The sequence below is a fragment of the Glossina fuscipes genome, unplaced genomic scaffold (assembly GCF_014805625.2).
Source record: "Glossina fuscipes isolate IAEA_lab_2018 unplaced genomic scaffold, Yale_Gfus_2 126, whole genome shotgun sequence".
Classification (NCBI taxonomy): Eukaryota; Metazoa; Arthropoda; class Insecta; order Diptera; family Glossinidae; genus Glossina; species Glossina fuscipes.
The window spans coordinates 45,935-71,718 of NW_023998469.1; the positions used below are offsets into that span (position 1 = coordinate 45,935).

The 25,784-nt window shown below is 33.5% G+C and overlaps 1 long non-coding RNA gene across 1 annotated transcript in view; it reads left to right on the forward strand.

The window, feature by feature from the left end:
* LOC119640712 overlaps positions 1-25,784 on the forward strand; it is a 115,081-nt gene that overhangs the window by 7,375 nt on the left and 81,922 nt on the right. The window lies entirely within an intron of this gene.

Genomic DNA, 25,784 nt, shown 5'->3' on the forward strand with positions numbered 1-25,784 from the left:
GTGATGTACTCTCATTCCGTAAACCATGCGGATATGGATGAGGTTAAGCCTTCCCAGGCCAGACCATGGCCAGGAGCAAGCCATTTTAAATTTTAATTTTATGTCTAATTTTGGAACGTATCTTGAAAAAATATAAGAATGAAGAAGGGAAGCATAAGAGATTTCTCGAAGTGAGAACATTTTGTAGAGTCACAAGCGCATGTTACAAACGAGATGACAAAGTTAACCAAATCCTCATGCACGGATTTTGTTTTTAAAAGAAAAAGAAAAGGTTTACCTGTGAACTGTATTGAAAACGTGTTTCAAAGTTATTTAAAAACAAAAACAAATAATTTTTATTTTGTTTCAGGCCACGTTATTCACACTCCTATATACAATACAATAAAAACTCGCGAAATAACTACTATTCGTAGTAGGATTGAGTCACACATTTTTATAGCCCTCATCGGTAGATGAGGTATAATAAATTTGTTATTTTATCTGCAACAAATCGAAATACGTGCAAAATCATGCAGGGAATACACACATTTGCGCATCTTTGATCTATCTATGCGTCCGCCAATTGACGTTACTTTAGAAAAGGTAACGAACCAATTTGCAGGTTATTTTTTTCTCTTTATTTTTACTCTTTTCTTTCTCTTAGATATATAAAATTTGAGAAATTAGTCAAATCCGCTCACAAACACGTTCATCATTGTTCATCAAATCTTAGGTAATTTTACAACATGGAGAATTTCCTGATAGTTTTATAAGGAATATTTAAAAAAGTACTTAAAAAATGCTTCCAGTTAATATAGTTTTCATCAGTAACTCTTTGCAGAAGAATGTTGGGTATCCTCAATTCGTCGTAATGGGTTGTGTAATTTTTCTGCTTTGTTTGCTTTTGCAAGCACATGCAGGCAAAATATTTTGTGGTTAATGACAAGTATAAAATACACAATATATACGGGTATATATGTATGTGCATGTGCATATATATATATATATATATATATATATATAAATGTATGCAGTGTCTTTATGCGTTTATTTGTAAATACAAAGGTAAACATATTGTGTTTGTGTTAGTAAATGTTATGCCATACCATGCATGATGCTTATATAGGTTTATGATGGATTTAACCTTTTTCTTAGAGAGGTATGAAATATACATTTTTCCTTAACAGATTGCTGCAATGCTTTAATGAAAATTCTATTAAAAAAAAAAAAAAAAAAAAATATTATGAAAAAAAAATATTGAGATTAAAAGGAAAGAAAATTTTGTCATTTAATTCGCGTAAGTTTATTCAAGCGAATGGTTCATTTTTCCTTTTCCTTAATTTGACGACTTCCTAGTATGGCAAGCTTCATATCAATACCTTTAGTGATTAATGAGGTAAGTTTATCATTTTAAAAACATGAAGTTCTTCAGCAGGGTGCTTCCAAAGCAGATTATTTAACTTTCACGAATAGCCAGAAGTCTACCTACAATGTAACTAAATCAGACGAATAGGACGTTGCTGGACCAATATTAAATAAGTGTCTACTCTCAAAGAATCGGCGGAGGGCTAGTAGATGGAGTACGGCGAAACACAGAGCAAGAGTTATGTGTAGCAGGGTAATTCGTTAAGAAACTTCTTTACTTAGCTTCATTTTCTCTTAACCAATTTTCTCGACAGCTGCAGCAGATGTCCTGAACATACAAGTCTCTCAATTTATCTCAAAATTCTATGTTCGTATGAAGTTGACACAAGAGAACTGCAAGACCTCGTTAATACCGGTTGTCACACACGACAAACGCTCTCACCAATATTCTCTTGTAGTATTACCTTTACTTTTTGCATTTCATTTTTCTCTCATATTGACATAGGAATGATGTAAACATTTTGAACATTGCGAACGCTCGATTGTTTTCAGAAAGATATGTCTTTTCTCACTTAACGGAAAGACTGGAGCGTAAAGTGGTACTAGGCTGCCATGAATTGAATGATGAATGAATATATGAAAAACTGTAACATTTACTTTTCTTTCGATCACACTAACTATTACTGTTCCTACCTTAGCGTTAGTTGGCAGCATTTTTTTCCCGTCTTTTTCGAGTTTCGCATTTGAGCAAAAAACAAAAAAAGATGGCTAATGGGGACCGTGGGATATAATATCAGTCCGTCCGTTAAGAAAGTTTTCATCGTCCATCTGTCCTTATAAGGGTTTCGGTAGCACGCTGGTTGGATGGAAAGTGCAACCGCCTTACCGTTATTGCCGAGCTATCTAGCTTAACAATGACACGTATGTTTTTGAGCAATAACCTCCGATCGTCCAACCTTTTGACTACTTCAATATGATGTATTATTGCATTGCACAAAAGTGTCTGACTTTGATTGGATGTAAAAAAATATTACTTTCCGTTTCAAAGCTTATCGAAACATGCGCTCTCCTTTTTACTGCTTTGACAAGCTACTAAACCTGTGAAAGACCTTACGACATAACCTCTTAAAAATAATTACTGCACATAACCTCAAAAAAAAAAAAAAAAAACGAAACTGGCACAAGTTTTATTGCGATTTTTTTTGACTGAAGAAGCAATAGTAAAATTGCGAAAATTCCTTAATATATTTAAAATTTTTTTATTGAAAACGAAAATAATAGCATTCAAATAATTTCTAGTTAATTTAAAAAATAATACATTTTTTATAGAAACTTCGTGATTTACAGGTGTTTGTTTCACTGCAATCGCATTGCATCCAGTTGTTCGTGGACCTTGTTGTGAAGTCATACTTTTGCACTCATAACCTGCTGAAAAAGCAGAAAATAGTAGAAAGTTGTATTTGCTAATGTGAAAGAGAAATAAAATCTAGAAAATTATGTTAATGTGTCATAAACATTTAGAAAAAGTAAAAATAAAAGGAAAACTGAGCGAACACATTTACTGGATTTACTTTTCATATCAAGCATTTGGTAAATGACTAAAAACCTTATAAAAAAAAAAAAAAAACAACAATTTATATATTCATAGTCGCCATGTCGTAAACTAGATATGTACTTGCCTTAAAAAAGTTTATAACCTTCTTATGACGACTTAATAACGGTTTGGATATTTTTTTAAATTTCGTGGGTAGTGGAACTAATGTGCAATAATAACCTTTATATATGAAAGTATTTAAAAGTGGAAAGAAAAATAAAAGGAGAGTTTTTTTTCAAATTAATTTAATATTTCTCTTGCTTTAAGTTGAATGTTAGTGATGGCGCTCGCATCTCGCTAGCCTAACTTGAAAATAGCTCACAAAGGGTCGTCTTTCTTTGCTATATAATGCCACTAGTGACTTCTAATGAACGCTTCAAATGTTTTTTCTAGGTTTCATTTTCGGCAAATTCAAAATTAAAGCAAGCCTAATACAGTTTTATATACTTTATGTCTACGAGGCTCTTCCAAGATCTATTCAATCTGACAAAAAAAAACCCGTTTATCGCTCAATGTAACCTTCTTTTAATTTCATAGTTCCCTCAGTGACGTGCAGTAGCGTTGGTCTACTCCTAAACGTAAAAAAATTTGAGCTATCACCCGAAGATTTCACTTCTTCACTATTGGCAAATTTTTTACAGCAGTTCTGTTGTTTCGGGGTTTGGAAAAAGGAATACTCCGGAAAAGTCTAAAATTCGAAAATACTGGAGTGCTTGAGCAAGCCATTCAACGTTTAATTCTTCGATTTTGTCCACCGCCGCAACATACCTTGTGGTCTTCATTACAAAACGTGGTCGGAGGAATTAAAGATCTGGTCTTGTACAGCGATTCAAAAAAAATTTCCCTTCCGCCGATATTCGTAAAAACTTTTAACATATCAATCCTCCACATACGGTTAAAATGGAACTCGACTTCCCAGGTGTACGCAGGAATCTCTAGTGTTAAAAGGACTTCACTGATTACTACCAAGTTCAAAATATTATAATTTTACGCTTATTTTTATGCTTCTATGCTCGATACCTGTAACCCTATTCCAAGCAAGATCACAGAGATATTACAAGTAAGAGGCCAAGCATTTGGAATCAGCCGTTAAGCAACCTAATTAGAATCTTTCTTATTAAAGTATAATGAAACGAAAAAAAAAAAGTAGGAAGATATCTGAAAAATTTTTAAGTGATTGGAACTCTAGAATAGCAAATTTGATGCAAAGCCACAAACACTTACAATAAAAAGAAAACAAAACAACAATGTTTCTTTGATTAGTTAACGGTGACTATACCCCAAAAGACGCTTTATTTTGATCGTGAAAACATAGATTTTTAGGAATTTATTTTCTATCATAAGCCATCTTCCCGAGTTCATGTGTAGGACAAAGAATTAATACTTTTTTTAAGTGACTATGCCGATCTATAGAGAATTGTTAAGTAAAAGGCCTTCTCATTTTCTTTGAGTTCAGTTATTTTTGTAATTTCTCTCAGGCGAGCTTACATTCGTGACCAGAAGATTGCGTACTTGTACATTGCATACTTGTGAAAAAATTGTTTGTATTACATGTCGAGAAAAAGATGATTTTTACCAACTTTAAGCCACTAGCGTTGAGAAGATTGAAAGGTGGTCCGAAGAAAATTTTAGGGAAGCAATACGGCTTTCATCAAAACGCCTTGCGAAAGTTAATCAGTCGGCTCTCTCGTTATTCGTCCTTACGCACCTATATAAGTTAGAATTGTGCGAACGCAAGTATTGAGTTCGCGAGGTCAATAACTTCATTTGATATTTCGCTTCTTATTTTTATCTTCAAATTAGTAATAAGAGATAAGAAAACAAAAGAAGGTCTCCTTTAACCAGCATTAAAAAAGATGTCAATATCAACCTTGTATGCCATAGTCGCATCTGGCGCCTTAAGACTTTACGTGGAAACGCTTTTCCATCACTTGTATTTCTGACTGCTTATATATTTCTTTTGTGCTCGTTGTGCCCTTCAGAGTTCTAGTTTTCTTGCAAAACATCGTCATCACCTTTTTAAATAAAACCAGTAATTTTTTCTGATTTTTCTTTTTCCCCCGCCATAGGTTTGTTTAATTTAGAAATTCTTGCTTTTGCTCAGAAACTCGTTAATAATCAAGAGGACTTTATTTTTTAGTATGCTGCGTGTTTTCATTTTGTTCATTTCTATTTGTTTTTTTATTCATTTTGATTCATTGTTCTATTCTATGCATCAAGTAGTGTATGAAAATATGCATACGTGTATGCTGTGTTTCATGTGTGCGGGCAAACGGACAAATGAGATGAGTGCACCTGCTAGTACTTATAATGTATATGAAAATATGTAAATACAGCAAACGCATACAAACATAGATGCACATACGGACATTCAATACTAGTCCCGTACACGATACATTTATAAATCTTGTGAACGTACATTTTACAGCTACCGGTTTTGCTTGTCCAACCAGCTACAGTCAACAGGTGCTAACGTTATTGATACACGTTTCTAAACCAAGGTTTTTAAAAGGTGGCCTCAGCAAAATTTTTCTATCTCTTTCTATTTTGAAGAGAAGTAATTATGTACCTATACTTAATGTATTCTTGATAAAGAGGTCAAACGTTAAAAAATTATGAATAACAATTATTTAGTAACATTTAACGATATATCTTTTATATCTTATAGAAAAAAAAAAAAAAAAAAAAAAAAATAGAAAAACGTGATTTGCAATCGGTGTTCCTTAATGAAGAAATGTGACAAATCAATGGCATAGCTGTTGCATGTCCAGCAAATCTAATAAAAAATGTGTTTTACTAATTTTAAGTGCATTTAGTGCGACTCTGTCTTCTTAATCATGTTAAGTTTAAATTGCCTGATAACCTTTTGATCTCCTCATAAAATGCTTCCACACTTCAGGTCTAGATGGTATATAAACTCAAAAATTCACTTTTTTTATAACGAATAAAAATCGCCTTCTAGTGAAGGAACACTACTTATTACTATGATTCACCCGAAAATTTCAGTTTCATTTTTCATCAATTCATGGAACCATGCCATAGAAACCATGCATTTCCATAAAAGTTTTTCTAAACTTCTTTTGTTTAATGCAATCTGCCTGCAGCAGCGTGATGTGCCTGTAGAAACTAGAGGAAAATAGCTTATGAAGTATATCTCTGTGGATTAAACCAGTCGTCAGACACCGATGTATTATGCGACGCCGTATGTGAGTCAATAGAATGTTATATTCCTACAAAAAGCTTACTTTTTATGCGTTTCGAAAAATAGAACGCTTTACAAAAATCGATTGTATTCAGCCGAGGTCCTCTCGGCGCATATTCTAGCCTACGCTAATAAGGATGCATGATAAGGCAAACTAGTTGAATAAATTTGTTGGATTGGGCTATACATTAACTGGGATGTGCAAATTAGCTTAGTTTGAGCATGAAAACTATTACTTAGACTGTGCAAACTAGATTAGTTAGCCTATAGGGAATAGGTTAGTTAGAATCTGAAAACTCGATGAGTTAGTCTGTGCCGGCTATACCACATAGCGTATGCGAACTAGGTTAGCTTAAATATGAAAACTTAATTAATTAATTAGTCTATGCAAACCAGACGGCTTAATTTATATTAATTAATTAAACTATGGATTAATTAGGCTGTGCAAACTAGCCTTGGCTGGACATGAAAACTAAATTAACTAGCCTACGCGAATTAAATTAGTTAGCTTATGTGGAATAAATTAGTTAGAATCTACAAATTGAATAAGTTAGTCTGTGCGAACTAGATTAGTTAGGCTAAGCAACCTTGGTTAGCATAAATATGATAACTAGATTAGTTAATCTATGCGGAATAGATTGGCTTGAGTAAGCATATTAAAAAGGTTGGACAATACAAACTGGTTTAATGCGTTAGACAAACTAAAATAACTGACCTATGCAAACTAAATTAGTTATGGCAAACGAACTAGTCTGTATATGAAAATTAGTAAAGCCGTTAATGCCAAGACGGCGCAAGTGATAACTACAAGATGTGAAAATGTATAATTAAGTCCTGTGTGGGAACAAAAAAAAAAAAAACGAAATGAGTTTCCGATCAACCTAATGCATTAGTTACACAGATACATTGCGTGTATTAGTTTACGATGAACTGAATGAGTTAACTTAATCGGTTATGCTTTATATAGTCAATATTATTATATAGTTGAAAGAGATTAGTTAGTCTATGCGAATTATATCCATTAGCCTATAAAAGTTCGATGGATTTCACTGTGAAGATTATATCAGTTAGTTGATTAAGGTAATTGGTTAGGGTAGGTATAGAAAATTAGTTACGCTATTCAAATTTTTGTTTAGTTGGCTTTAATACGTTATATATTCGACCTGCACTATGTGTAGCTATGTGTGCATATATATATATATGCGCGTGTTCGAATCATATGCTCCGGTACTTCAGCTTTTGTATAATTTATTCTTCTTTTCCTATAATTCATCAGATAGCTAGCATTTCGCTAACTAAAAATTACATCCTTTTTCTGCTGTTTTCGCAAGTAGTTAATATGTTAACGCAAGGCTATTAGGATAGTTAACTTTCAATCAAAATTAATGTTAATAACCTGTTTTAACCTTACGTAACTGAAATGTGCGTTCAACTTGATAACATTTCATTTATTTTTATTAAACAATATTTGGTCGAATAAATTTTAAGATTTTTTTTTTTTGAAAAATTATTTATTGAGAGCATGCGAATAATTTGCATGTAAGGCTTTTCATTTTACTCTATCGAAGAAGTGTATGCTTCGTGTTTGGCACGCATTTCATTATGCGAGTGTGTGAGTGTGCGTAAGTGAGTGTATGCACGCGTATTTATGCTTACATATGCTCGCTAATGAAAACATTGCATAAAAGATCATTAATAGTTTTCAACATATATTTTTCATTATTGTGTGTGTCGCAGTTAGAAGCATTGTAATTGTAGTTGTAGTTAAAAAAAATTTATATTTTACATTTATTTATTTTCACAATTTTTTTTGCTTGTTTTTGTGTTTTTTTTATTTTTTTTTTTATTAAGCATATCTAACGAGATAAATAGGAAAAAAACTGTTTTTCATTTGGCTATTGAAACAGGTTTTTGAAATAAGTATCGGAATGTTGAGATTACTAAACTCATACGATATCATAGATATTAGTTTGTTTTTTTATCTATAAAAATATTCTCACACACCATAGTTACAATACTAGTAATTCGTGTTCGTATGTTAGGGGAATGTTATGAATTTGTGATTTGGCATAATTTGCTGATGTGTGTGTGTGTGTTTGCAAGCGTTCACATTTAAAATTGTTTAATGATAGGTTTGCGCATTAAAGAAACTGTTACTTGCCAGAGAAGTGTACCAGATTTTATTGCTTGTTCACTAGCATTAAGGAAAAAGTAATTTATAGTGAAATTTTTTTTTTTCTTTTGTGAAGCAATTGTTGTGTGTTTTTCTACGAAATAATTGAAATTTTTGTTATCAAATCGGGAGTTGAACGAGGCCCTCCCCATTTAGCTATAAACTTAGGAAATCGGTCGTCTGTTATACGATCGGGAAATAAACAAAATTATTAGCATAGCCAATTAAGAAATCTCTCCCAGTCCGCATTTCCCTTTGCATAGCTAGCATAGCGTAGCACATTTTAGATTTCAAAAGTGAGATAAGTGCTTTTAGCTTTTCTTTTTTTCGCGTATTACTGGAGGAGGTATCCCTATTTTATTATCGTTCGTTATTATTTATACTGGATATAATTCAGATCATAGTTTAGTTTAACCAAGCTTCAAATAGGAAGGAAACTTTAGTAACATAATATTTAAAATCGCATTTGCAAAAATAAAATAGTTAAGAAAAAATGGTGTTTTTTAATTCAATAGATAAATTTTATTTATTTTTTTTTTAAATGATCAATTACTGTGGAAAGAGAAAGGAAGTCGGAAATAGGGAGATGATGGCCGGTTGCGATATGGTGATGGCCAGAAAGAAGTGTGGAAAGAAATATAGTTAGGTGGAGACTGCTGTCTTGTCAGTGTGTGTGTGGGTAAGCACCGACTAAACAGCCATTCTAGCTAAGTCTGCCCCTTGCAATTTGAACAAGAGGACATCGAGTCGATAGTACCTATACGACAGCCCATTACGGGCAACTCATCCTGTGTGTGCATAATGTTTCCTATATATGGATATATGATCCCTATATGTTTATAAACACCATAATGGTCAGGGAAAAGAAGTAAGAAAAGTGGAATAAGGTGGAAAAATGGAAGAGTTGTGAGTTTGGACCACATGCCAAACGTAGTTAAAGTATGATCTACCGCTCGGGGAAATGATTGTCACCCTTCTTATCTACTAGGATATGCGGCAAGCACAGTTTATGAAATAAAAGTAACGATTACAACTTTTAAAATCGTGTAGCAATCATTTAATATTAATATTGCATGCGTTTACCGCTTTCAACAATGATTATAACTTGAGTAGTCTTGCAAGTATATTTATATTCCTTCTATTATGAATCGATTTAAACATGCCCGTCTGTCTATTCGTCTGTCCGTCTATGTAATGTCTCTCGAAAATATTCCCCTGACCGCAAAAATTAAGCTATGTACTGAAAACGTAGCAGAAACATTAGATGCTCGTGCAGGCATGCACGTTGATAATGAAAAGTGGGCAAATCAGTCAAAGGACACGCCTACACTACCACGTGAACTGAAATAATTTCTAAAGAGATGAAATATTGTATTTTATTCGTTATTCATGCAAAAGCGCATATGTGTACCACAAAATTTAAACGTATATTTCACGCTTAATGCTCTAGTGCCTTGACCATGGGCTATCCAATATTATAGTGTATCAAAATTTAATTTTTTTTTTCAGTTCTCTTGTAACGAGTAAAAGCAAACTTTAAAGACCCCATAAATTGTATGAATTCTTCGCCATTTTCAAATTCGTAATGCATCTAAGCGCGTCTGTCTGTCCAACTGTGTAGGGTCTGTAGTAAACATTTTCCCATTTGAAAAAATGAAGATATCGCCCATAAACTTGAAAATGTTTGAAACTTTTGAAAGAACATACCGACAGGGTTTCCACGTGGCCGTAAGAAAAACTGTGAATACCTATGCTCTCCGTGTATTTTGCTTCTTATTCGTCAAGTAAAACGCATATATCATATAAATATCGATTTTTATACTGGAAAAGGATAAAATCAGTCGCGCCTACTCGACCTTTTAGGAGAAGGGAATTTAGTACTTTTCCTTTCTTTTAGAATAACGGTGATGGTTATTAGAGATTTGGTGGCAACCGAATGTAATTTTCTAAGTTGTTTTATTTAAATATTTTTAATAAATACAATGACTATGTAAATATGTTTGTAGAGAAATAAATTGCATGTGGAAGCGTGGGAATATATCGCTCTCTCTCTCTCTCTCAGTCTCTGTTTTTCACACAGGCACACACACGAACGCACATGCTTTAACTCTCCCTCTCTCTCTCGGGTATACGTATATATCTTGATTCTTAATACAGAAAATCCTAAAAAGGGACGCTTTGAGGCAAGATACCTATTTCGGCAAATTTCATTCTTAACTTATACTTTAAATGGCATTCAAACTTGTTAAGGAAAAAAAACTTGTAAAATTTTCACGAATTTCTCCGTCTTCTTTCAACACCGATGTTCTTACGCATATTGCATTGTGCTTAAAAAAGAAGTTGTCAAAGAGAATCTTACTGCAGATAGTGTATCGCTTATTTAAATTTGAAAATACAAATATTTGGTTTGTGTCATGGCCAGTTATAGTTTCCATTTTGTCGCATTTCAATGAACGTTTTATAATATAAAATATTTCTTTTCATTTTTGTTGGCGAAGAAAAATTAAAATTGCAGAACTATGTCAGTTTTCATTTCAATTCGTTAAGTCTTTAATTGTTTTTTGGCTAAGAAACATTAACTGACCTATTGTTTATGGTTACAATTGTTGTCTTTCTTACAATAACGCCCCAAATGGCAATGACTTTAATCTTAATTCGTTTCTTTCTTATTTTCAATTTTATATTTGTGCTACATGACAAATAAAGCCTTCTACAATGTTTTCTATACCGTTTGTAACAAAATGTTACGTATATGATATATGTATACATACATATACGTTTAAACAAGCGTTTGCTGTAGAAGTCTACTTTTCAAACTTCTGATAGAATATTGAACTTACCCTTTCAGTGCATTTTTGTGCGTTATCTTTGCAAAGGCGGTGACTGTACTTTCCAAGAACGTCCGTTATCTTTAAGACTTTCCCACTAATTGGAAAAACTAATGTTTTAAAAATCATTTTGATAATTACCGTTATTTCTACGCTAGGTTGTACGAATATCAAGCATACACACTGTTTTGGTAGTTGAACAAAAATTATCTATCCTCTAAAGATTCAATATATCCCAAGCCGCGGACGATTTTTTTCTAGCATTTAGACATTTTTGTATTCTTCTTTCTTTAGGTAGCGTAAGCTCGTTCCAGACATTAATATAATGTTCCGCTAAAAATGAGGATTGAGAATTGAAGTAAAAAAAATTCGGTTAGATGGAAACCCTATTTCAACCTGCTTTCAATATAGATATTCTTCTACATGGTAACAAGATTTAATGTTTTGTTCTTTATGAGTCCAACGACAATAAGTTCTTCAATATAGAAAGTCAAGTATTTTAAATTTGTTTTCCTCCCGTAAAGGGCTTTTTCAAAAAAATCGCTTTTATAAATTTTTATCTTACATTATTTTATAAAATTCCTAATTTTTGCCTTTAGACTATAATAAGCGATGCATAATAAATGGTGTATAGGGTATTTAATAGTCCATTTTACCAAATTATAACGTTATAATTTGTTTTATTTTGATATCTCGCTATACATTTTACCTAAAGATAAGATACATTCATTTTAAGGTATCGCTTGTAACACAAAGGAAAACGTATTAGTATTGAAACATATTCTTCTAATAGTATTAGGTCTTAGGTATTAGGAAAGCTTCAACAAGTCTGCGCACATTTGCCTCTCTTTTTTTTCACCACTGAATGTTGAGTTAGCAAACTAAAACGAAGATAGTTCATCTTAATATTAAGTGAGATGCCCATGGCTACGCATAAAGTTGGTTTACGTCAATGTGTATTGTATGAACCGTACCAAGGAAGAAACGCTACAGAAGCGTGTAGAAAGTTATTGAAATTGTTTGGTAAAGGTACAGTTTCTGATAGAAAAGCCAGAAGATGGTTCGAAAAAGTTAAAATATCTGAGTTCGATCTCTCTGATACACCGCGCTCCGGCCGTGTCAGAGGAACATTCTTTTTGGGGACAACATTAGAGATTGTGGAAAGACTGGAGGACGAATAGCACTTTCCAGCAGACCTATTACACTTATCCTTGGTAAGGGTAAGATCGTGTCGATTTCCATATGCTCATTTCTCCAAATGGTTTTGGTGTTTTATTACATGCGGTCCCATTGTAAGCAGTATTAAGAAAAAAATTTTCCAGACAACCGATTGTTACCGAAACTATTAATAAACTTTTAATAATATTTACAATAAAGGTGCCCTACTGATGCCTTGGCGTAGCTTAATTGCAAAAAAGGGAATTGAGATGTTTGTCTCTCTACATGAAATGAAGCGTGCCTAAGATTCGCTTTGAGTGCAATTTTATTACTTATTTCATACTCGATTTGTGCGGCATTGCTATTGTGCTGGCCTTAATTGTTTATAAAATTTTGTGTTTTTGGCATGTTGGCAAATGCCAACATTTCAAACAGACAAGGAAAGAAAAAAAAAATACTAAAAACTCTACACATAATACAGCGAATCTTATGCACCCGTGAGGAATATTTTAAACTTCAATAGATGTGTTTGTCATGCAAATGTTTTACTGCCATTTCTGAAAGTAAAGAAGTGTGCCAAGCTTTAACTTTTTATTACAAGTTAAAAATTTGAAATTTAATCGGACAGACGTAAAGAAGTAAAAGGCAGTCAAACTGAATCTGTTCAGAATCTCAAAGTTAACAAAAATGTTATTGTAAAAGATGGATTACCTGCTGTTGTTTATTATTTATTTACTTATTTATTTTTTTTAGTTACATACGAAGCTACGATTAGTCGTTCTCATTTAGGAGACAAAGCTTTCTTAGGAATTCTGTCTTTTCGTTTGCAATTTCTTTTTTAGAAGTTCTCCTGTTCTTTCGAATACTCAAAAAAGATCCCTAAACAGGTCTAAGAGGAGGCGAATTACTTATGTGGTTCAAAAATTTGATTTTAAATTGAAATTAAACGATCATCACTGCAAGCCCCAAATTTTTCAAACTACCTGCACCTCAACGTGTCTCACTTCGAATTTGTTTGTTTTACTTTTTCAAATCTTGCGAACGATTTTCACAGCTTTTTGGAAAAATAGAAATTTTTTATTAATATCGATACTATTCCTTTTTATACCCTACACCACTTGTGGCACAAGTTGCATATTTGGCTTCCGCGGATGCATGCAACGCTCAGAATGACTTGAGATAAACCCGCATTTTATTATATCAATCGATTCAGAATCATTTTCTCTTAGCCAGTCTGTGCGTCCATCTGTCCCGTTTTCTTCTGTTCCAAGTACAGGTCCCAATTTTTGAGATAATTTGATAAAGTTTGGTGCACTATTGTAGCGCTATTGACAATGGTTCGGATCGGACCACTTTTTCGACCACTTTTTATGTAACACCTTATTTTAAAAAGTAACATGAATAACTTGTAGGCCATTTACCGTAAGGTACCGTGCCCCATTTTACAAAAGAAGGTTGTTATGAAGTAAAATATAAAGTTAATTGGCTACTAATTGAAGTACGTTCAAGGCGCGTCTGCAGATTAAAAAAATTTTCTTTTTTTTGTACTGTGATTTATTTTTAAAAAGTTACTTAAAATTCCCAATAAATCTTTACGCGTGTACGAATTAATTCCTTCAATGCATTGAAAAAATGATTCATAATTTCGTACTCGTTGGGCAGAGAGGGAAAGAGAGAGAGAGAGAGAGAGAGAAAGGGAGAAAGAGAGATAGAGAGGGAGAGAAAGCGAGAGAGAGAGAGAGAAAGCGAGAGAGAGAGAGAGAGAGAGAGAGAGAGAGAGCGAGAGAGCATTCTCAGTTAAATAACGCTGAACCTTTGCCTATATTTCCACGTCTGGGAGAAAAATTAATTTTTAAAAGAATAAGAACAAGAAGAAGAATGAAATTCTTAAACTTAATAAATACATTTCTCGGACCGGACAAGGGAATATGAAAAAACTCTTCGTCATGTCAATTTCTTTACATTCGATAGGGTAATGCCAGTGTTCTTGTGCAGCATCGCACTGGAAAGTCTAAAATTTCGACGATGTCTCTCAACAAAATATGATCAATATGTATACCTTAACCTGAGACTCGTTTTTCTAGTTTCATTTTTGCGTATTTGAGATTTCTAATAAATAAAGGCCGACATACAGACGAACAGCCCAACAATTATATTTTAATGTTTTCGGGATCTAAAATCTATCCCGAATATGTACCTATAATAAATGGAGACACGACCGCCCATCACTTCCGGTTGTACCCTTGAATTCGTCATATAAGAATCACATTTACTACGCGATCGTCCATAAAAATATAAATGACAAATTGCAAAACAAAAGGCGTAAAGGGTTAAGATCGCTAAGAAATAAAGTATTATTTTTAAATTTACGTAAAAAGAAAATATTACTAATTTACAATGTCTTTTATACGAAAGTAGTGATGGGTATAAAAGATTCGATACCGATTGAATTTAATTCTCTTAGCTGTTTTTTTGTACAATCGTAATTATAGTTTCAATAACAAATTCCAAGTAATATTGGGACAATAATCGAATTCTCGGAAAAAAAGGACTGTATGTTTTATTCAAAGGTGCATAACCATAACCACGGGCTATTAGTATTTTTGGTAAAGTGTGTTGCTATTCAACCATCTTTGACAGAACATTTTGCAGTTGTTCTCTTGAACGTCGAAATCAAGATATTTTCTAAGGCCCCATGATATCGCTATCATTTCGAATGGATGGTAAATTTAGAACCGCTGACTTCCACTTGAGAGACTTATGATTACGTTAACAAAGCAAAGGAAAAGTTTATTTACCTGTGCTTCTAAAGCAACCATCGATAACAAAAAACTTCCATTTTCATCTTACGCTAAATAATAATTCTGGGTCGTCGATATTTGAAAATTTTATTACAAGCGAGTTTTAGTCTTTTTCTCTAAGGCTTTTGGGAAATTTTTCCCCGTTAATGTTTTTTTCTTTGGAGGTATTTAGTTCTCTTCCATAACGGATCGGATGAAAAGCTTCGTCAAAGAGACGATCATTTATAAGAAAAGCCCAAGTGGATCTTTGGTAAATACTTTAATGTTGAAGTCTCCACTTCGGATTAAAGCAAAAAGATTGGCACCTTTAAGAAAAGTATTACGTTTTCGTGTTGTAAGCATATAACCATTTTCGTAATTTGTGTTCGGATGTGAATTTAGAAGTAAAGTTGACCTCGTTCGCATATCCATCACGTGGGTTTTGCGGTGCTTTCGTAAAATAATATTTCTTCGATGCATTTTTAACGACAGTTTTTTTATTAAGCGTAGCATTTCTCGCATATGTCGTAAAGTAGGTCGATTCTTTAGACTTGATTTGATCTTCTTCTTATCGTGCTAAAGTAAAAAAATCAAAAGAGAAACAAAACAAACGAACTAAGTCTCTTTAGATATATATATCCGGATCAGTTGTGTATATGTAATCTTTGAAGTTCGCTTTAATGCATTATGATATTTTGACAAATTTAGCACATTCCCTTTGTTGTTGCTGTGTTGTAATTATGTAAATGTCATTTAATTTATCTTGAAATTTTACTTTTAAGTTGTCATTGTCAGCTCAGCAATTTTTTGCACATAAAAAATGTGAGTTGACACATTATTTGAAAATTTTTTTTGTTTTACGAAAAAGTAGAGGACTGTGGAGATTTAAACTGTCACGAAACATTTGAAAAAGCAGTCTGCGAAACTAGGGTGCATATGTTCGCTGTACCGGTAAAGTTTGCTTAAACGCGTCAAAGATATTTTCGCGAAATAAAAAAATGGAAACATTCTCAGGATATTAAACCATTCAACCTGCACGGCCAGTCCGCGGCTTTATACACCTTTCTCGCCATAACGACCGTAGTAATAAAATATTAGATGTTAGTGGGAATTATTTAATAAACTTTGGGCGCTGAGTAGTTGCACTTTAGAATAAGTGTATATTACTAACGTAAAATTTTCCTTCGCCAAATTTATTCACGTGTCCATCGTTATGTTGTCAACTTTAAGAAATTCATGTTAGCATAAGCGTTCTAGTGAGAATAACCCTCAGTATTGTAAAAAATAAAATAATGTCAAGTAAGTCAAAACAATTTTGCCGATTCTACGCAAGAAACTAAACAATTGTTTTTTTTTTTTTTTTTAATTAATATGGACTAATTAGTCAGGGTATGTCTACTATCTGAGTAAGATGGTGACGGTCACAAAGAAGTGACAGAGTACGAGATAGGGAAGAAAGTGATTGCCGCAGCTTAGTTAGTGTGCGTCCAATCGATAAGTGTTAGGCCTTTATCGACTTACCACTCGCGAAAGTAACATCTATCGCTCTTGCGACTTGAACCCATCAACTTCTGCTCGCTACTCACGATTTCTACCTAGTAGGCTGCTTATGAGCTTATGTCGCTTGTGAAAAGGCTTTATTGCATAAATCTTGGACCACAACGATAAAGATAACGTTTTTTACCATTCACAGCGATAAGGCGCAATTTTATGCGGTTTTATAAGCAGCATAGTCACATTTGATTATAGCCGCAACGCTAGTTTTGGAGTCAACGTTTGTTGCTCAATTAATAACCGGCTGCGTTTGTTTTTAGCGAAAGAGTCAATGCAAACTCAAGTGAAATTACGTTGAAAAAATAAAGTCCAGTGTGGTGCGTCCTTAACATAAAAATTCATTACGCGGAATATGCTGTTGTTGTCAACAGCCGCTACCAAGACCTATAGCTTTAGGCAAATGCTCTCGTTATTATTATTTTTTTATACCCATCACCGAAGGATGAGGGGCATATTCATTTTATCTAAACGTTGGCAACGACTAGAAGGCAACATCAGATTTCCAGCAAAATGTGCACACTTTTGATTAGCAACAAATTCTGAGTCGATTAAAGTATGTCCGCCTGTCTGTCTGTGTAATATCTGTTGCAAACATTCTGCTGACCGCTAAAAATTTAAATTTGGTTTCAAATTTTGCAGAAGCACCACATAAACCGGAAACACCTTTAATAAATTGGTTTTTGCACATACTAATGCTAGTACACTATAGCGGATAAGTACACAAACATTTGAACTCACTTTCTATGGGCCTAGCTGTAGCACCATTTCGAAAGCACCTAAATATGTCCGTCAGTTCGTCTGTCTGTCTGCGTAACTGTGTACTATTTGTGGTGAACAATCTCCTGCTAGCGAAAAAGGAGATGACGCTTCGGAACTTGCAAAAGAATATGAAAGCGACCCAAACCTTTCCAAAAACACGCCTACACAACCGACACGTCTACGCGACAAAAACCTTTATTTTGAAAACAGGAAAGCTCAGCCTCGCCCACTGCGTACTTTAGGGCATGAGAGTACAGTTCTTTAACTTCGTTTGTCTTTTTTAGATTAACGATCATGGGTGTAAAAGATTCGGTCATGACCAAATACAATTTTCTTACTTGTTTCTTTTTTTTTGGTTGGTCTTGTTCTCTATTTTGTCCTTTTTTTTTTAAATAGATTACATATAAAATATTTTTCATAATTTTAAGCCAAAACGTGAAGAATATAACAAAAAAAAAAAAAATAACAAAAACAAATTTTTCCATGATTTGCATATATTTCCCATAATCCGCCCACGTACAGTTCATTTTGTTTATTTCCATTTTTATGCTGTTTGTAAAACAACGATAAATTTTTACGAAATTATGTAAATTTTCGCGAATTTTTTTTTTCATTTGTTTCGTTGTGTTGTTGAGTCAGTTTGCGTGCTTTTTTTTTATTTTAATTTTTTATTTTTATTTTTTTCCTTTCAATGCTATAGTGGAATTTTTGCGTATTGTTGTCTTTTCGATTTCCATTCGCATTGCACTGCTATGGTATGTCGACGGTCTGTTGTCTCTCCATCTCTCAAACACTCTTTTATGCATGAGTTTAGTTACTGAAAAAGGTGTTAATTACAAAAAAATGTTGTTAGAGCTCATAACAATTTTGACTTATTTTTGTCCATTTTATATATTTTCATCATTATTTTAATTACTGGACATTTTTTTGTTTTTTCTTTTGCAGTCATAGTGCAGTTTATGTGCATGTATATGTGAATGTAGATACGTATAAATCATGAAAATGTTATTTTAACAATAACATAAGCATGACTCGTTAATTAAGATAAAATATATTTATAATGAAAGCGTAAATGGATTTTTTATTTGCTTTTTTCCCTTTTTTCGGTATAAGCGAACACTTTGTTTTATTTGCATATTTTACTCTTAAAGATACGGTATTATATGTATTTTTAAGAATAATGGACATATATTATTATTGTTATAATAAATTGTAGGATTAAAGTCTTACAGCACTACGGTCTAAGGCTGTCGGCTTGATTGAAAACTCTATCGCTATTGAGATTTGAACCCACAACTATTTAGTTATTAGTCGAGATTTTTGACTACTCGGCCACTCAGACGTATAAAACCCAAAAAGTTTGCATTAAAAAATTGGGAAAATATTTGAAAAAGTTTTTAAGACAAGGAAGAATGAAAGTAGTACCCGGTATAACTATTTGGAGAGCCGCGGGATATACGGCCAGGGCCGTTTGCAGACGGCAAGTACTGGAAAGATGAACAAGAGATTCGATGGATATGGATATGCATGCTTAAGCATAAGCAGGGAATGAGAAAAGTAATGGTGAGCAGGTGCACAAATAAGCTCCCGAACGGAGAAGCGGTTGATTGGTTTAAAAGTTCTGTGTTTATATCTACTAATGTGCAAGATTTTTTCGCAAAAAATTGAAGTCATGTGGTCAAGCAAGTGACTAATGCTGCTTTGCTTGTCTTTAGTTGGTTTTCAAAGTGAAGCTGCTCCGTCAACAGGAACTGAAGAAGGAATTTCATGAAGGCGTCACTGAGCTTAAGAAAAGTGTGTGGACGTCTGGGTTGAGTGCCGTCGTAGCGACGCACCTATGAGTTGACCAAATAAATGAATTTGAATGAGTAGATTAGTTCTTAACATAAAAAATTATTAAATTATAGTAAATATCGCACAAACCCTACGTTAGAAAGTTTTTCAATAAGCCACTAAGCCTGATTTATGACAAAACTTTCCAAACTTCTAAATACCACCATCAAATCAATGAAATGTTTGCATACCTTTGAACTTGTAGATCAACAGGTTTATATTCAGCTGACTTTGCATAACTTTCTGGACGTTTCTTTAGTTTATTCGCTTAAAGTTTATTTCTTTACACTCTTCAACTCTTTGAGTGCTCTCTTAGGTATCAGCTCTTGAGCAAGGTATCGAATCAATGAGCTTTTCTCATAGCAACAAGCTTCTAGCCTTCAATCTCTGGGGCTTGTCTGTTCGAAATGTTTTTGTCCAAACTTTCTCCTCTTAAGGATCTGAAGTCATGTTCAGGAATAAAGTATTGAGTTCAAGTTGATGAACTATTGGCTTTCTAAATCAGCATCTGTATATTAGTTGATCTTTCGCAGCAGCGCAGCGCTTCGCTTCAACCTCCTGATACTAATTCAATCATTATTAAATTCTGAAGTCGATCAAATTCAATTAACTATGCTCACAGGTGCGGCTTTCTAGCACCAATATCTTTAGCAGATCTTACGCTAAATAACAATCGTGTCATAAGGCCATCCATGTAGTATTTGTAAAATAGTTAGTTTCGGTAACCATTGTACAGAAAGTTAGAATTCAAAAGTAACGGTGCATTCTAATACCGCTTAGCAAGCTATAAATCGCAACTCTCTCTTGCAACTTTGCAGCGCAGACTATCCGACTTACCGACTATCTTTTATATCTCTATCATATCCAATACCTACTAGAAGTTTACAACCCAAAGACAGGGAGAGACTTTAAGGCGCCTTAGTGCGTTTGCACTGGAAGGTAACGGCCCTCAGCAGTTTATAAATCAGAGGCGGTTGTGAACTCTTTTACCCTTTAGCGCATTGGTGTTTTAATACTACACCACTGTTACGAACTGAAATTGCGTGTTTCGTCAACTTTGAAGCTCGGGTTTGTCGCTTAAGACCTTTTAAAATCTATTGTTATTAAAATGGTCGTTAAATCATTTGTTTCGTTTCGTATATGTAATACTTGAGTAGAATATGCCGAGCGTGAAAGACGGCTCAAGTCCTCAGTGCTTTGATTTCCTGCGCGTAAAAATCTATACACACTTTAGTTGTCTAAAGGGAGAGATCGTTTTGTTTCGAAAATCTTATGAAAATAATTCATAAAAGGTTATTATGAAAAAATTCCTAAGGAAAAATAGAAAAAAAGAAGAAAATTCAATTGTTTACCTTTTTCTAAAGGACGCTTCAGCGTTTTTCTCTTTTTTACATAGTCATTTGCAATACATTCCGCGTACACATGGGAGGTCAATGTAAAAGAAGAGTTTAAGGACCCCATGGAAAATTTAGCTGGCTTGTTAAATTTAATTGGAAATCTTTAAATTGACCGGCATGCTGAGCGCGTAATTGTATAAATTTTCGTGCGTTTGTTTTGATATTAATAATTAACGGACCCTGCGCGCTGTTTGCGCTGTAACGAGAAACATTGCAAAAAAATCCGCACAAATTCTTTCATAGCTGCTGTGTGTTTAATTATTCTCAATTTTCGAATGTAAATGTATATGTTTGCATTTTTTTTTTTTTTTTTTTTTGCATTTTATGTTTGCATTCATGCAATATGAAGATATCGTATTTCTATGTGCATTTCTAGTCAGTCATTTAAAACTTGTGCCTTTTTTTTCTTTTGCTGTGCGCTTTCCTCCTTTTCCCTATTTGTTCAATTTGTGCGCATTAGGGCATATATAGCCGAAGCATATGTTAAATATATGTGTGTATGTATATGAAGTATGTATGATGAGTGTGTATGCGCGTCTAAGCGCTAGTGTTTGCGTATTGTATTCTATTACTATTACTTTTAATATTTTTATATTTTATATTCACATCTCTTTTTGCAGTTGTTGGGTCTTTTCAGTTTTTCGCTTAGTTGTTGTTATTCCAGTGTGACTTCACTGCACATGAGCGCCTTGATGTTGGAATAATAATTTTGTTTTTATTTTATTTTATTTTATTTTATTTTTTTTTTTGTTTTGTTTTGTTTTGTTTCTTTGTAATTTGGATTCAACATAAGAACAATAGTTCAGCTTTATTCTTATTCTTTTCTATTTCTTCATTTTATGCTAGCAGGTCTTCCTGTTTATTTGAGCTTCTGTTTCTATAGGCAAACACACACTTCCTTTTGTCTTCTCACAGAGCTTACGGAGACATTGTGCTACGAAATGAGCACATACCATATCTACATATATGCATATATATGCTCGCTATGAAAGACTTTTAAGTCATTCTACGATATAAGATTTAGTTTTTTTTTTTTTTAAATATATGCATTTTTTAAATTTTTTCCAACAATTGATTATTCTGCAAGAGTTTTGATTACAAACATTCGACTGCGAATATGTCATGTGAGCTAATTTTATTGGTATGCGTTTTATATATAAAATATTATATATATATGCATATTGTATATAACACGTCATCTAATAAATGATGTAATAAATTCGCGGAATTAAGTGAACGACGCTTGGCCGTAGGAGCTAAAGGCTGATGCTAATGGAGAAAAGGTAGAAAAGTGCAAAATCCCCATCATACGATGTCAATAACCCGACCAATCATTGCGCATAGCTAGTGACAAGTCGGCGATTTATTGAAAACGAGCTCCTTTGTGAAGCTTTCTTCACCAAAGTGTCATATAGCTTCTAAAGACGTCGCATTTTTGGTGCACTATTAGCTGGGCTTAGTATGTCGTTTTTGCCCGACGGTAGTCAATCTGCTTTTTTCTACTTTTCCAATCTGTTTATAATAGAGTTCACGAGGGGATCAAAACAAATCGTTGCGTCATATCTTATCAAATTAATTTGAAACTACTATGAATAGTAGGTTAAACATACATCGCACAGACAGGGAGACATACTTGCGTGAACCGAGAAAAAAATTTATAATCGTTGCGCATAATATCAGAGTTACGACTAATTCATATCGTTCTTGATGCGGCATTCGTCCTCGAAATCGGGAGACACTTAATTACGACTGTCGTATAGTGTACAAAAAGGCGGAAGAGGATCGGGATAGATGCTGACGGGTGATTAAATAAAAATAAGTACAAAAATTTGTTGTGATAGATGACTAACTAAGGCGAAGCAATATGCTTTTAAGTAAGCATGATTTCGGAGCATATGTATTTTTTTATCTTTTAGTGCGTTTTAGTCGACACTCTAAGCAGGCAATGACTTCAAGTGCTTTTAAATTTCTATTCTAAGATATCAGTTTGCCGCTCTTGTGCTAAGCACTTTAAAATCTCCGATGCATATCATATATAATTGTAGTAATAGAAATCGTCTCGGAAGTGTAGGCATTTCACTGAGAATGCGAAAGTCAGCAAAAGAAGAACAAGTATATATTAAGCATTACTGCATATAGTTATTATATATATTATATATATGTATTATTATTAAACTGCATGGGTCTGCGACTATTTTTCTTCAAAATTCACGTTTCATGTAATCAGCGAATCAATTTCGATTAGCCATTTTCTTATTTAGCTATGCGGGTGCCCAGATCCCATCTTCATCTTGATCTGCCTTACTATAAGCGATTTGTGTCTTTTTTTGTTTTTGTATTTCAAGCCAAGCAACCAAGCACATTCTACATATCTACAATGTAAAATCTGGATTTTTTTGAAGACAACAAAGGGCTGCCAGAGAAGTCGGTCCCATTTTGGGAATTTTTAAATTGAACATTTCTTTATAATTCGTTTGATCAGCTTTCATTAGCTTCATTATCTTAGTAACTTTTACATTTATGTGAAAAAAATTATTTGTTTGCCTTTTGCCCGGTTGTTGTTTCAACACAGTTCAACTTTAATTATTCAATTGTTTCGCATATATGTATTTGTAAATGTACGTATATTTTGATTAATCGCTCTTTAATATATTTTAATTCTTTGTTTTTTTTTTATCGCTTTCTAAATAGCAAGCCAGACTTATATATTTAACTTACATTCTTTGTATTCGTACATGGGCGTACGGTGCAGTGAGCGAAGGACAGACTTAATAACTAAATGGTAATTTAATGATTGTTTACCCTTTGAATACGTTTCGAAAAATGTGCTACACTTACAATAACTCCAGCGCTTTATGGATATCCTAGCAACTCATGTTGTAACTGTTGTAAATATTAATAAATCTCGCTCTTAGCAGCAGCACGCTACGCACCTACTCATAGAGCTTTAGAAAGAAAACGAAAAAATTACCATAAAATGCTCATCATTTATGATTAAGATTATTATTAACGTAACATAAAGCATATATGAAAGATACCCATAACCCTCAACAACGAAGCGCATTACTACATACGAAACATATGTCGTTTGCTGCTTTATTTTCTTTTTGTTGCCTTACAAGAGGAGCATACAGCCCAACCTATAATATTTTGAATTCTAGGAAACTGAATGAATGCTTTATAGTTAATAGTTTTAGCCAAGTGGGTTTTATATATTTCTCCATCTGATTGTAGGCCTCAAAAAGATGACAAACCCAAATAAGAAAAAAGGAAAAAAGTAAAAAAAAAAAAAAAACACGCAGCAAATGCTTTAGCAATCAACTCATCATTGAACAGAAACACGCACGTGTCAGATGTTACAAATGTTATATATGTGTATGTGACCGCTCCCAAGCATATCTTATCATCTCATGTTTATATAATATTTGTCTTTATGTGCGTATGCCTTGATTGTCATGCAAATGTTGCAGGGTGTTAATGATTATAATAATTTCGAGAAAAAAGGAGAACAACATATGCATTTATTTACTGACTGAGTTGTAAATAGAAAACAATTTAAAAATAAATACATTAACTAAGACACTCAGGCGCAAACAATTTGCGGAGCAACCGAATAATAATAACAAGTAAATAAAGTACTTCCGGTGGCCGGTAATTTTTTCTAAAGGTCACTCGTATGCATTTTCATTTTCGTAAAAAAAAAAAAAAGAAAACAAAAAAAAAACAAAAATGAAAGGAAATTAATTTTCATTGTTATCAAACTCACATTACAATTAGGTCGAGCGTGTTTAATGCCTGCATATATTCGCACAATGGAGAGATTACACGTTGCGCTCGCACAACGTGGATTTATTGGAATGCGCAACTCTTGCGAATATGCAAAGAATTAAGAACGGATGTCCTGTACGAGATCTACCTAGAAATCTGAGAATTTTCTACAATCGTGCGTACGTTTCTATAATCGAGTGCGTACCGTTCACCTACAAAAGCTTGGATAGCGCTGCTAGCCAAGAAGATGTTGAGTTGAATAGGGATTTTCTTCGAATTGTTTTGTTTATCAGTTTCTAAGCTAACTTTTGTATCAAATCAAAAAGTGGACAGCGGTAGACAGTGTTGAGCAAAAGAGGAAAAGTGTTGATAATGCTCGCATAGAACTGTTCGAAAGGTTGAGTTCTATAATATCTCTTTTCAAAAGTACAAGTTCTAAAGCATTGCAGATTGTGCACAAATACTTTCCTAGCTATCCTTAGCTTTTTTCAATTCAAAAAATGCTTGTATAAAACATACGGAAGCCCAACGATATTGATTGCCAGGATCTACCGTTGAGGAAAGGGAAGAAACTCAAACTTAACATTGATCATGCAATCATTTCGAATCTTAATCTTCATAGCTAATTTTTGAATTGTAAATTTTATGCTATGGAATTACGCATAAACTCAATATGAAATACGTTTCAAGGTCGAAACTATATTTCAAACAATATAGTGATATCTTTTTTTAAGTGATGACTCATTGTGATGTAACCTCATTTTCAAAAGAATATTGGTCTTCATTTCTAAAGATAATGTGCGATATAACGTTGCCTGTTGAATGCCTATGCACAGATTTCTGTGTTACTAGAAAAGTATCCATCCATTCAATGGTCAGTGAAGTACTTTTAACTTTTGTGCTATGCACTTAAGGATATTGAAGAGCGTAAATACCTCTAATCATAATGCATGCTTGATGATTGTCGTCAGTTAAGTGCTACCAACTGTTAACATTGCTTCCACTACAACGTGTTCTATAACTTGCAACAGTGATTGTCAGCAGAAGTATTTCTCTTAAGTATCTTGAACGACGTTCACTAACCGGATTCTTTGAACGACTAATACAATGATTACTATGTCGGGCATTCAAGGACAATCGCCAACTATGAGTAATTATTGATTTTAGTATTACTACAAATGTGCTTTTAATGACATTCATTATTTAAATGTTTATAATGGTGCGGCTGTCAGCGACATTTCACGGTCAAATATTATTAATCATAACCGAACGATTCTAAGCTGCTTTCTTCAATTGAATGTATTTCCTTTTTAAAATTTACCGCCTACCACCTTAATTAATGCTCTTCAATGCAGATTTATGAATTCCTTTGCTGACGCCTTGATCGGAACGAA